Raw genomic sequence first — 12,695 nt, forward strand, 5'->3', positions numbered from 1 at the left:
CAAGGAAAAAAGGGTCAAGGGGCTGGAGTTCAAGAATTGAAAACAAGAATTGAAATTGTCTGGTTTACTTCAAAGGATTGTAACAGGGAAGATAATCTTTTAAAAGGGAAGATAAACATCTATGGCTTTGTTCAGAAGCCAAATAGAGTTATTATAAGAGGATCAACTAAAATTCAAGCAACTGTCTCCTAAGATGTTAATGCAATATATCCTGGTTCAGTTGATTAAACAAAAAAGATTATGATTGTAATAAAATCATAAGAAACCCTGCTGCAAGTTTTAGGGCAAAGCATGTGAGTGCAATGCACAAGTACACCCATAATTATTGTTGTTATGCGAAATTTAAAGAAAAAGCGGGTAGATAATGCGATAAAAAACTTTTTGGAAAATGGAAAGTTTTTTCTAGCATTGGCCAGTACTGTTAATATAATAGCCTGTGCTACTTTGATTTCAAAATAACTTTTTTCAACACATAAAAACAACTCAATCTACATCTAGATACTCTACAGCTGCCGTAGCTGAAAAGAACATGATACAATCGGGGTCCAGCCACGACAGCCAGCAACAAAAATGTTGAAATATTCCTTAAAACTAAAGAAAAACACATAACAACTCAACAAATACATTCACACCAGGCGTCACAGAAAGAGCAACCCTCCAAAATCGACATGCCTCTCTTCACAAGACGCTCTTTGCAAGGCAGAAGAAAAGTGACATACAAAACAGGGAAATGTTTCTGCTGTTTCACGCTTTAGATTGGATCTAGAAACCTTTAGGTAGATTTGATAAAGTAAAATAATTTGGCATTCCAGCAAAAAAATCTTATCTAACGAAAAAACCGGGTTGTCTCTACTGGTCCAAGCAAGAACTCAAACGAAAGATTGAACAATACTTGCACGAACCCTAACCACAATGTCATAATGTTCCAGGCAATGCTTTCTCACGTGTTTAATCCATTACCGCCAATTTCATTTTGCTACTGGGCCCTAAGGCTTACAATCAGTACATTTCGGCCTATTGTATATTGATGTGGTTTGTAAAGGTCAAAGATGCTCTTAAAGTATCATTTTGTCTTTGCTTTTTAGACATAGATAAATATGACCCTTCCAATTCACCCTCCTTGCAAAAGGAAAGAGATTTGATTAGCGGGATGCCATAAGTGGAAAATGGCTGCCAATTCTCATTCCAAAACACGCACGAGGAGAAATACCCTCTAGGTCATCTGTGTTCGCTGAAATACTTGAATGAACTTCCATCGAAAATTGAATAGGTCACAAATAGACTCTGTAAAAGCTCTGAATACTGGCGTGAAATATAAGCTCACTCGTCATTCACATTCGTCATAACCATACTGTTGTTTTCTGGTTCTCTTTCAGAACGTTGCGATGTGTCTTATTTCTTACGCTAGCTCGAGCCTCGTTTCAGTACAGCTGTAAAGGATAGGCTATAGTAAGGGGAACTCCTGCCTATTGGGTGAAGCCTGAAAAAACTAGCGCATGCGTCAACTTCTACGAGGCTTAGCATGTATCTGTCCGGGAAATTTTAACAAAGAATGATAGTAGACAACTTTATTTGAGACGAAATGCCCCATGATAGTGAACAAATTCAATCATGTCTCATAATTCGTTTATATCTGATTAACAATTGATAATTTGTCATGGCTAAGTTCTTCTAATGAAATCGAGGTTAAAGGGGACTTAAGGAATTCTATTGTTGACTCAGGCTTCAAAAACAACAAGGAAACCGACGAAAGTTACTCTTCTGTCTATTTCCTATTCTGTGCTATAGTGAAAAGACGCAATACCAGGACAGCTCTGTCCATAGGGTGGCATTTCAAGAGGACAGCGTGTTTTAGAGCTCTTCTTGTAAAAATGCAATGACATTACACTTTGTAAGCGTAATTATAAATGGAACACCACGAACACCAATGTCAATGTTGCTGAAGGAACGACTCCTCCCTGAGGAAGACCTGGCTTGGTGGTGATTTTTAATCTAGGGCTTAGGTTCTTATAAATTGGTGCTTTCTTCTTTTCTTATATTTCTCTATTGCGCCACCCTTATCAAGCTTCACACCTTAAATAGCTACATCCTTGTTTTCTTCGTAAGAATTTCAATTTTAATCCTAGGTAAATATTACAATATTCAATTAATTAATGACGAAAATGGTCAAGATTTTTTCAATTTGAGCAAACAAAAGCCAGATTAGAATAGCTATATATTTCTACATCAATTCTTGTTCTACGAATCGCCCAAGGACAAATAGCTGCACTTTTTCGCCAAGTGCCTTATAATGTAGTATCGTATACACGTCTTTTGTTTTGTAAGAAACATTATTTTAAGAAACATGAGGCTCAGATTGCCAAAATTTTAAGAAACATTTAAGAAACATTGACAGGCTGAGTCAAGCAAAAAAGGATCTTTTTCGAAAAGTAATGTTGTTCAGCATCGAACTAAAAACGCTTTTAAGAAACATTGGCAGGCTGAGTCAAGCAAAAAAGGATCTTTTTTGAAAAGTAATGTGGTTCAGCATCGAACTAAAAACACTTTTAAGAAACATTTAACTAATATCAGCAGGCTGAAAACATGAAAATATTAAGAAACAGTCAGGCTCAACTCGAATTTCACGTTTCTTGTAAAAAGAAAACGTGTATGCGAGTCAATACTGTAGTGTAAAAGGCATTAGGCCCATTGACCAAACCATTTGCATACAAGTTTGATTGCATCGATTAGCAGCTTCTATATATTTTGAGTGATCAAAGCAAATTTGACCAAAAAGCAGCATTTTGCAACGAAGTTCTTCTTTATCTTCATCAAAAACAATGGTGCCAGAGTGTGTACTTGTGGTACTTTCCATAAAGCAAATTTTGTCATCTTTAGCCTGAGCATGTGAATTACAGGAGAGGAGACAATAATAAATTATTGTTTGCTCTGTTGAGAGATTATCAGCAACAATGGCACATAATTTTATCTATCCGACATAACGGTAACACATGATAGTCCCTTTGGCTCCAAACAACGTTTTCACACAAAAAGCGAGTTACGCAATGAACATTGTCAAAGACTTTCGCGAACCAACAATTTTCTATTTTTATTCAATCGAGGATTCCTTCAAAAGGTCAACAGTAAACATATTATAGATTTTAGCAATCCTTTCATTTTATAGAAGCCATTTCCAAAATTTAACTCTAGCAATTATAATTTGCACTGACCTTGCATGCTTTAATCAGCTATTGGTTCTTCTGTCAGCAATAGAAAAAGTAACATGAACAACAAACCAGCACGTAGAAATGCGTCTTTTCCGTGCACTATCCAAGGGTTTATTGAGGTTCGTTCGGCCATACATCCTGTTCTACTGTATGGTCAGAATGGGGAGTGCAGCATCGCAGCAAAGCAATGGTCGCTAAAAGGTAGAAACAATTCAATGCCGATGTGAACTGATGAATCAACATAGATTGGTACATTAAGCATGCAAACAAATCTTTAGGGAACCGATACCTGTATGATGCAAATCACTGCTACCGAAACATGGGTGAAGAGAGCATGCCTCTTTAATATGGAAGAAATGTGCTCCCATAAAAGCAACTTCTGCTTTTCAAACAAAAGATAGAGAAACAGCGTAGGAAGTTCCAAAGGACAACGGAGTCTTTTATATTGCTTTTAAAATATGTTGCATGGTAAATAAAGTAGATAGTAACCACTGTCTTGCAAGAGAGAAATTGCTTACACATTTGGCTAAAAATTTTCAATATAATTACTCCTGTGATTGTGTAACAGTAGATTTGCGTTATCAAATACAAGATTCACAATCCCAAGCAAAGAATACTAATTATTGATCGAAGCGTGATTCCCGAATCGTCGGTTTTTTCGGCAAAATTATGTCATTTGTCGGCAAATTTGCTTGCTTTTGTGGACATTGCCCCCCCCCCCACTTGAAAAATGAATTTCGGCCACTGCTACGTAGTCACGTGATTTTTGTCGCGGCGTTAAAAGAGGGGCGTTCATGAATCATTTGGACAATGAAGGCAATCATTCTTGGTTTATATCGAAGTTTACCATACCAGTGATCATAAATTTTCGTTGAGTTCTGAAAAGGTTTAGCATATATTCACTTGTATGTTGTTACACCAGGGCATAAGGAAGTGTGGCCTTTATGTTCGAATTAAAGCTCCTCTTTTAATACCGGGATTGCCTGTTAGAAGGACGTTAAAAAGAGCAAAGGCGCTCAATATTCCATAGGAAATTCAAGAAAAAAGCGGATATTTGTGTCAAAACACCATATGCTCGTTTCGATAAAATTCAGAGCAAACTGACATCAGTCAATAACAATTTCCACTCTTATTGGATCCGGACAAATGTGGCCTTAATCTTTATTAAATTAATTTGTTTCTGTTTCTGAATACAGTCACAGCTTTGTGATTCAATGGCGCCTGATTTAACTCGTCCTTCATTTACCTTTGTTCCAAGGGCAATTTTCTTCCGGGTCTGCGCTGAAATTTGGTCCTTGTGACTTTCTAGTACGTGTCTCTCCATTCGAACTGCAACAAAAACAATTAAAATGAATAAAACGAAATAGAATTATATGAATACATGCTAATAATAACTGTAGTTTTCCAGGGGGTCTTATTTTCATTGGCTTTCAACTCAGCAAATGTATTATTAGTTTTTTCTTTGAATTGACACGGGGAAAGAAGGTCCATTACACTTGTAGAGATAGTGATTTCAGTCCAAACGTTGACTTGAAAGAGCGGAGTAGGGAAATCATACACTAGATTGTACCTTGGCGGAGAGAAGGTCTTGACAATATCGTGTGTTACAGTAGAACCCCGTTATAAAATACTCGGTCATTACGTACTTTCGGATATAACGTACCGGTGTGCTTGGTCCCGGCAAAAGGTTTGCTTGGTTTTAATCAATTTTTACTTACCCTCTTTACAACGTACTTCGGATATAACGTACTTAATACGCTGGTCCCTTAAAGTACGTTATAACCGGATTATACTGTACAATTAGAGTTTGCATTTAGTCCAGACTCCATATATTTTCTGAACAATTTTTACCATGATTTTATAGGTCATATACGCGTGATCAAACGTGTTAAGCTACGGGGACACGGAAACAATTTTCGTGCAATAGCAAAAAAAAATATTTATTGCAATCACATGAAAATGTTCTACTGTGTCCCCACGTTAAATGCCCTTTTTTGCAACTTTTTTCGCTCGAATCAATTTGAATTTATTTTGTTTCAGCAACAAAAACTTCTTTCTTACGATATTGCTTTCTTCAGAGGCGGAACCAGAGTGAGTTCCTTGGTGCACAGAACTCAATCACTTTTCCAACATACAGCTAAAAATAGTGTTGCCTGAACAAATAATATTTAGGATGAAAAATTAAAACCTAAAAGTTTTATCACAGTCCCTTCAAAATCTTAAAATTGCCAGTTTCTTCTCTGTCGTGATTTGGAGACGATTTTCCAGACGCTGTGGAGGACAACAGCAGTCAATCCTAGAACTCAGGAATAAACGTTTTGTGCCTCGGAAGTGAATGAAGTGAAACAATAAACTTTTTGTTTGGAACACGGATGGAACTCAGTAAAACAGCATCTGGAACTCGGAAATGATACCATATTTGTAAGAGAGCTGTACAATGCCCGTAGTTGATTGGCTACCTATTGTTTCTGTTCTATTGTGGCGACTGCAGATGTCTCATACTCACGACCATCGCAGCATTCTAGCAGATTATTAAGCGTTTGAGATAAAACCAGGAGATATCGTTAATTTTCCAGGAGTGTTAACTACCCTTGCTTTAAATTGCAGTCTTTGATGGCACGGAAAACCTATGCTCAGATGAAATATCATATTTTGATGAATAGGCTGGTGTCTACGGATCAATGCATTATCTGAAAGTCCCTAGCCTTGGCCTGGAACTCAGGGACGTCACTTCACTAATTGTTTTGGAGGGGGGGGGGGGTGTAAACACTATTGCCCTGCAAATTTTTTCCTGTAAAACAAGTATAGAAGTACTGTTTTTATGTAAGTACTGTGCATAGATTACATAAGAACATATATTATTTTCAAAAAGCAACACAAACCAACCAACAATCGCAATAAAAAAAGTCAATAAAAGTCAAAAATAGTCTACTTTCACACTAATATACTTAATTGAAATTCTTCTCATTTTTTTCATGTCATACTTTTAATACTTTATCAAGTGGGATAGTGTCTGTTAGGTCTTTCTCACAAGCAAGTAGAATGAGATCATTCAATCGTTTATCTTTCATCCTTGAAACCAAACCCCCCCAAAGTCAGGTTTTCTGCTGGATCCGCCCCTGCTCTCTAAAGATCTGAATGATTCGCCACTTGCAAGATATCTTGATGTGATGCAACACATTTTCTCGGGTTTTATTCATTCTCTCATGTTGGTATCTTGCTTATGTACGAATGGGCCTAGCAGTTTGACCAGCTCATCAAAATGATTAATGACCATGACCATCCTTACATAAACTTTAAATCTTTCTGGATCTCCTTCTTTTAATTCTGCGAATAAAGTGTTAAAGGCCCCATCGATCTTCCTGCGTAGTAACCATGGCCCTGTCCAGATAGATCGTGTAGATTGTGTTTTTATCGAAGCTTAACGTTCTTCAACATGTAGGAAACTATTTGATCATTTGTATTGCAGACTGGCTCTACTGATCACTGAAATTATGGGTTCTGCCTTAAAGACGTTAAAAAGATACCTTCCTTGATTCAGGGGGGGCAATTTCAAATAACATCTGCACGAACCACTCAAATTTCGACTGGACATCAATGTTGAGCATCAATGTTAACTGGACATCAATGTTCAGTCAAATGTTACATAAGCATGAATACAAGTTAAAATTTGGGAGGGGGAAAAAACAAATTAAACTTATAACAAAGAACTTGCAAAAGGAGTTACATGTTCAACTAGCTCTATGTTGAGGTAATTTTACACTCTGTTTATTGTTTTTTAGCAACTTCTAGGGTTGTTTAGTAATGTAATAATACAAATATTTTTAGATGAAGGCCCCAGTCACTCGATGGTGCTTTTCATGAGGGTCCTCTATTCGACTAATTTTATTGATTTACTAAAAACATAACAATAAAAAAATAGTTCATTATAAAAGGAGATAAAATCAGTTCACATTGACCAAAACCTTTGTTTAAAAATATTAAAGTTTCCTGCGACTTGACATTGAGCTGCATTAAACAATGTTCAGTGAAGTTTGAACTGAACGATTTACAGAATGTTCAGCGTCTTGACACAAGGTTTTTTAGGGTGATGTTCTATGACACACCCACCCCGTAAAAACAACGAAATGTTAAGATGATACATAGTCAAAATGGTGCTATTGACTAGAGAGTTACAATTTAAACCAAAATTTTGAAGTTGATATTGTGATGCGACACATACCAGAATTTATCTTTTGATTCAAAATACCCTGCATTTAAATATCCGAATTAATCTCGAAGTTTTCAAATTTGTGAGCCCAAAATATTAATTTATTTGCTTCAAAATTATCAAATTTTCCAGTACATTCGAGTATAAGGGTTCTTTGTATACCTGGCCTCCGTTTCATAAAGAAGGCAGTTGTCGTTGCAGTGTAATGATTTCGTATGTATGGCTAAAGAAGTTGATGTATTAGACTTACTGCGATTGCTCCAGTTTCTGCTTTGGTTGGTTCGATGAATGAATTGTTTGTTAACAGCACTCGCATTTTTGCCCTATTGATTGTTTTCACCTGTAACGAAAAAGAGCTTGAATAATTTTCCCCCTAAGATCCCAGTATACTAACAAGATATATATAAAAATAGATAGGGGGGGTGGGGGTAGCACAAAGTTGAACATGTCGGAGAATTCTACTTTCGCAAATACCACTGAAGATTGCTGTAAATACTAAAGAAACTCACACACATCGCTCTCTTTGCAGACCATGTGCACCAAAAGCATTCATTGGTTAGGAGTAACTCTGTCTCCAGGAGCAGGTTTTGTTTTACCACATTCGAAGCAATCGTTTACTGCCTCTTTCACAAACTGCAATACATAGAACCAAAGAACATTGCTTGTGTGCAGATACGTCTCGAGTTGAGTCAAGCTCAATCGAAAACAGATCAGCTTTCTCCGTCTGTACATACTAAATTATGGATTACGTTTCTAACTATCTCGGTATTATCAATAAAACTCCAAAAGTGCATGTTTTTGATAAGAAATATATTTTCCTACCTTTTCCAGTTTCCAGCTGTTATCTTTCAGCTCTTCGTAGAGACTTGATACAGAGGCAGACCGGGCAACTATTGACTGTTTCAAGGAAACTCTCTTCAGTAACATCACATCTAGTAAACCTGATATTTATTTCTTTTTTTACCATGTAATGTCTTTGCTTGCCGATGTATCTTATATCTTCTTTTCTTTCTAGAACGGCATTTCTCCTTTTGACTCCGGTAATCCCCCGTATGTATAATGTTGCAATGTTTCATTCGCTCTCTCTTCTGAAATATGCACTTAGTCATTGCGACTCCTAGATGATTTAATTACTCTAATTATTTGGTAGCATCATTAGCAGGGACAGACTTAAAGGGCAAGGGTTGTTCGGTTTTTGACTTTAAGAAAGTAAATAAAGTAAGTTTTTGCATCATTTTACGACTACTGAACTATCACAAAAAGCTTATAACGAATCGAAGCAAAATTTACACAAGGAAACAAAATTATGGGGGTGAGGTTGTCGCACCCCACATCCCTTTATAAATCTGTCCCAGTTCACTAGATAACTTCAATCATGCTTCAATCAAAATGAACACAGTTCTTTTGGCGATGTCACGTGGTCACATGGCTCAGCATCTCGAATTGGCACAAAGAAAAGTAGTAATAACTTGATCTTCCGAAATATTGTTCACAAATTGCCCATTCCAGGGTTTTACCGAGCTGTGCGTAGCCTACGTGCAGGCTCAAATCTCTTTCAAGCTGTGCGAAGACAACCAAGGTATAACCATATGGTATAACGAGTACCAAAATGCTGAGGTCACAAAGTCAATCTTTAGAATCTATGAACATGGACAACCACATAACGTGAATAAACATAATCAAACACTTCTATACCTGCGTAAACAGTTCGTTGAATGTGTTAAAATGAATGAAATTTGGTCTTTGTTCTAAAATCTTCGTTAAGGTCAACAAGTAACCCTAAATTCGCTCATTCGTCACGTCAAGGCTTGTTCTTGTCAATGGTGGTCCTTTTTTAGACAACAGAGGAATATAAAATGAGGGTAAATCGAGGGACCTTAGGTTAGATCATCTTAATTCTATTATTTTATCATGCCGATACTTACTTGTTTAGATTTAATTTTTAGTATTTTTAAGAACTTAAAGTTTTAAAAATCTAAGTGGGCGTCGAATTCTTTCAAGTAGTTTCTTAATTTCCAGGGACGAAAAATATTTTGGATATTCACAGCAAACTTGGGCAAACCTGCTTTCTGGTACCGCAGCGTGATAACGGGGGGGGGGGGGGCGTTCAGGGATACTAGAACAACCAAGGGGCAAGGGTCAGACATGAGTAAAAGGGCATTTACAAAATAATTCTAAGTTACCAACAATTCTTTCGTAACTGGAATTTTTTCTTCGACTTTCTATAGGTATTTTGAAAACCAGCTAGCTTTGGGCATAAGAAATTTCTTCACATGTTTTGAGAAATGTCGTCAAGGATAGAGAAGTACAGTCAGAATTTCATAAACTTTTGAGAATTACAAGCGGTCGAAGTCAAGGGCAATTCTATGAGCTAGCAGTTTTTATGATCTCCTTCTTGCTGTCTTGGATGTGCATGCCCCGTTCAAAAAAGGACCGCTAAGATGGGACCTGCACATGCAACATGGATTTCTCCAAACATCAAGAATTTGATGTGTGAGAGAGACCGTATTAAGATACGGACTGAGAGAGATCCAGCACTGTGGCCAAGATTCGAAAGCAAGATAAGCAGCTTCGAAACAGAGTTACTTCTCAACTCAAAAAAACAGCTGTATCATACTACAGTATTATGATAGATGACAATTCAAATAATCCGAAGGGAATGTGGCAAATAATATACAAGGGATCAAACATTCAAATCATAGTCCTCCTTAGTTGATTATCCATGAAGGTCAACGTGTCGAGAAGCCTGATGAAATGGCGAGGCCTTTAACAGGCACTTAATTTCCATAGGCCAAAAACTAGCCAAAAATATTGAAACCAAAGATTGCGATGACCTACTGAAGTAGCTACCCAGCGAGGGACTGTCGGCTGAAACTAGTTTTGAATTTCAAAGGCTTGATCCTGAACTCATTGAAAATGAGATCAATAATTTAAAATGCTTTAAAGCTGCAGGGCACGATAAGATCCCAGTAAAACTAGTGAAAGACGCTGCTGATATTTTATCTAAGCCATTGGCAGCTATTTTCAATTCCTCTCTTGAAAGCGGTGTTTTTTCGAGCATATGGAAAGAAGCCAAGGAAACATCAGTCTTTAAGACCGCCTCGAAAATTGATTTGAACAACTACCGGCCAATATCCATACTCTCGGTATTCAACAAGCTAATCGAGAAAATCGCACATGATCAAGTCTCCGCCTTTTTGAAAGAAAAAAGCATGCTCTCAAAATGTCAGCATGCATTTCGAAAGCCGCACAACACGTTGACCTCACTACTCAATGTCACTGACTCATGGTTCTCAAATGCCGATAAACGAAAGATAAATATTAGCATCTACCTTGATCTAAAGAAGGCATTTGACACTGTGGATCACAAAATTCTGCTCTCTAAGTTATCAAAGTATGGGATATTAGGAACCCCTCATCAGTGGTTTACATCATACCTAACTGATAGGATACAATACTGCCAAATCAATGGTCACAGTTCACAACAAAAAAAGGTTCAGTGTGGTATTCCCCAGGGTTCGTGCCTCGGGCCCCTCGTTTTCATCCTATACGGAAATGATTCTGAGCGATGCTTAGAAAAAGCTCAACCAATATGTATGCAGACGTCACTAGCATAACACTGCAAAAAGACTTTAAGGAACTGTGCAATGACTTTAAAACTGCGGGTAAGAACATTGCAGAGTGGATGCGGCAAAATAAACTTAGTCTGAACTCCAATAAAACTGAATATATGGTCATTGGTCATAAAAGACGAATTAACCATATCCAGGGGGAGATAAACGTGGAAATAAATGGAGAAAAAATCAAACGAGCCACTATCGATGAAAACCTATCTTGCAAAAAGCAGTACAAGAGGCTTAACTGTAAACTCAAAAGTGGTCTTTCTTCGCTGAGGAAACTTAAAAACATACTCCCACAGTCGAAATTGGACCAGGTTTACAGGGCATTTTTCCAGAGCCATCTAAGATACGGTGATGAATTATGAGGAAGTCTGTCCGCTACAAATCTTTAATATCTTCAGCGTCTTCAAGACAGGGCTCAAACATAAATTTAAAGTGCTAAATTTGAGGACGGGTGGATTTGTAAAGGGCTTTCAGTTTCGAACCGAATTAAATATGATAGGGCCACAATGACGTACAAAATGATGAATGGTCTTTGCCCTGACAGCCTTAAAGGTAAATTTATCACTAGATCAGAGACATCCAGGTATTCGACAAGGAATCAGCTTGATATTGATATCACAAGGCAAAATTTGGAATCCTCAAAGGGAAGTTTCTTTCACTCTGGGGCCAAAACATGGAATGAGCTTCCAAGAAACATCAGAATGAGCCCCACAATTTCCATTTTTAAAAGAAACTTGAAGGGGTTCCTACAAAGTTGATAAATTCCCAAAACAAAACACGATCCCTATGTAGAACAGCAACATCTTTATTATTATAGTAGTAGTATAGTAGTAGAAGTAGTTTATTTATATTATAGCTGATAGGGAGTTAGTGTATAAAGATTTCAAAATGAATGAAACAAAAAATGGAAGTAAGCTGAAGTCACTCGCCATTTGAAGATACGAAAACAACATTTCTATTCGAACGCAAAACACATGTTTAGATCCACCAACAGCTGTTCCCAACTGACGCAGAAGATATAGTTTTGAGTGAAAAGGGGCGGGTCCCTGCTAGCACATTTCAGCAAGTATCAATGGCATTTTAATTACGTGGGCATTATTTCTCTAGATTGTTATCATGATAGCCACCTTTTCGATCAAAGGGAGGGAAAAGTTGAAATGGAAAAACTCTTCAACTATAAGTGGATATAATAAGGCCATTAAACGAACTGAAAAGAAAAGTTGAAAAGCATGTTACTTTTCAGAATTGAAAATTGCGACATCAGAATACACTTAGTGAGGTTGCGCTGAATAGACAAAAAGATTATCAAAACTGCCCAACCAAACCGCATTTACTCTGGCTTTGTTACTGATCTTATTAATTGCCTAAGATTTGCAAGATTTCGCCATGTATTGCAAAATGACCCCATGTATTGTAAAATGCCTTGGGGATCGAGGGGGACATGCAAGACAGCTAGACGAGGCGCAGGCTCGAAAGAGGCACTTTAATAGCGATACCACAAGGTTAGATCTTCGATTAAATCTCAAGACAAGGTTCAGATTGTCAAGAAAGGCAAGCAATCTTGGTTCTAAAAAGTGAGCTGAATGAATGGCGTGGCCATCAAAACATATGTAAGACGCGGTTCGGAAACTCAATGTGTGCTACAGGACCCATCTG

The 12,695-nt window shown here is 37.3% G+C and overlaps 1 long non-coding RNA gene across 2 annotated transcripts; it reads right to left on the reverse strand.

Moving 5' to 3' along the window:
• Positions 1-110: 110 nt before the first annotated feature.
• Positions 111-12,683, reverse strand: LOC148958630 (uncharacterized). Of its 2 annotated transcripts, XR_016144496.1 has the most exons (4): positions 8,239-12,683; positions 7,667-7,756; positions 4,453-4,535; positions 111-3,400 (listed from the first exon to the last, which is right to left on the reverse strand). It is a non-coding gene; the product is annotated as an uncharacterized LOC148958630 (long non-coding RNA). The 2 variants fall into 2 exon arrangements; XR_016144497.1 differs by lacking the exon at positions 111-3,400 and having other exon boundaries at positions 3,968-4,535.
• Between the last annotated feature and the right edge of the window lie 12 nt (positions 12,684-12,695).

The sequence above is a fragment of the Rhopilema esculentum genome, chromosome 13 (assembly GCF_057945365.1).
Source record: "Rhopilema esculentum isolate cy_ngs chromosome 13, ASM5794536v1, whole genome shotgun sequence".
In the NCBI taxonomy this organism is placed as follows: domain Eukaryota; kingdom Metazoa; phylum Cnidaria; class Scyphozoa; order Rhizostomeae; family Rhizostomatidae; genus Rhopilema; species Rhopilema esculentum.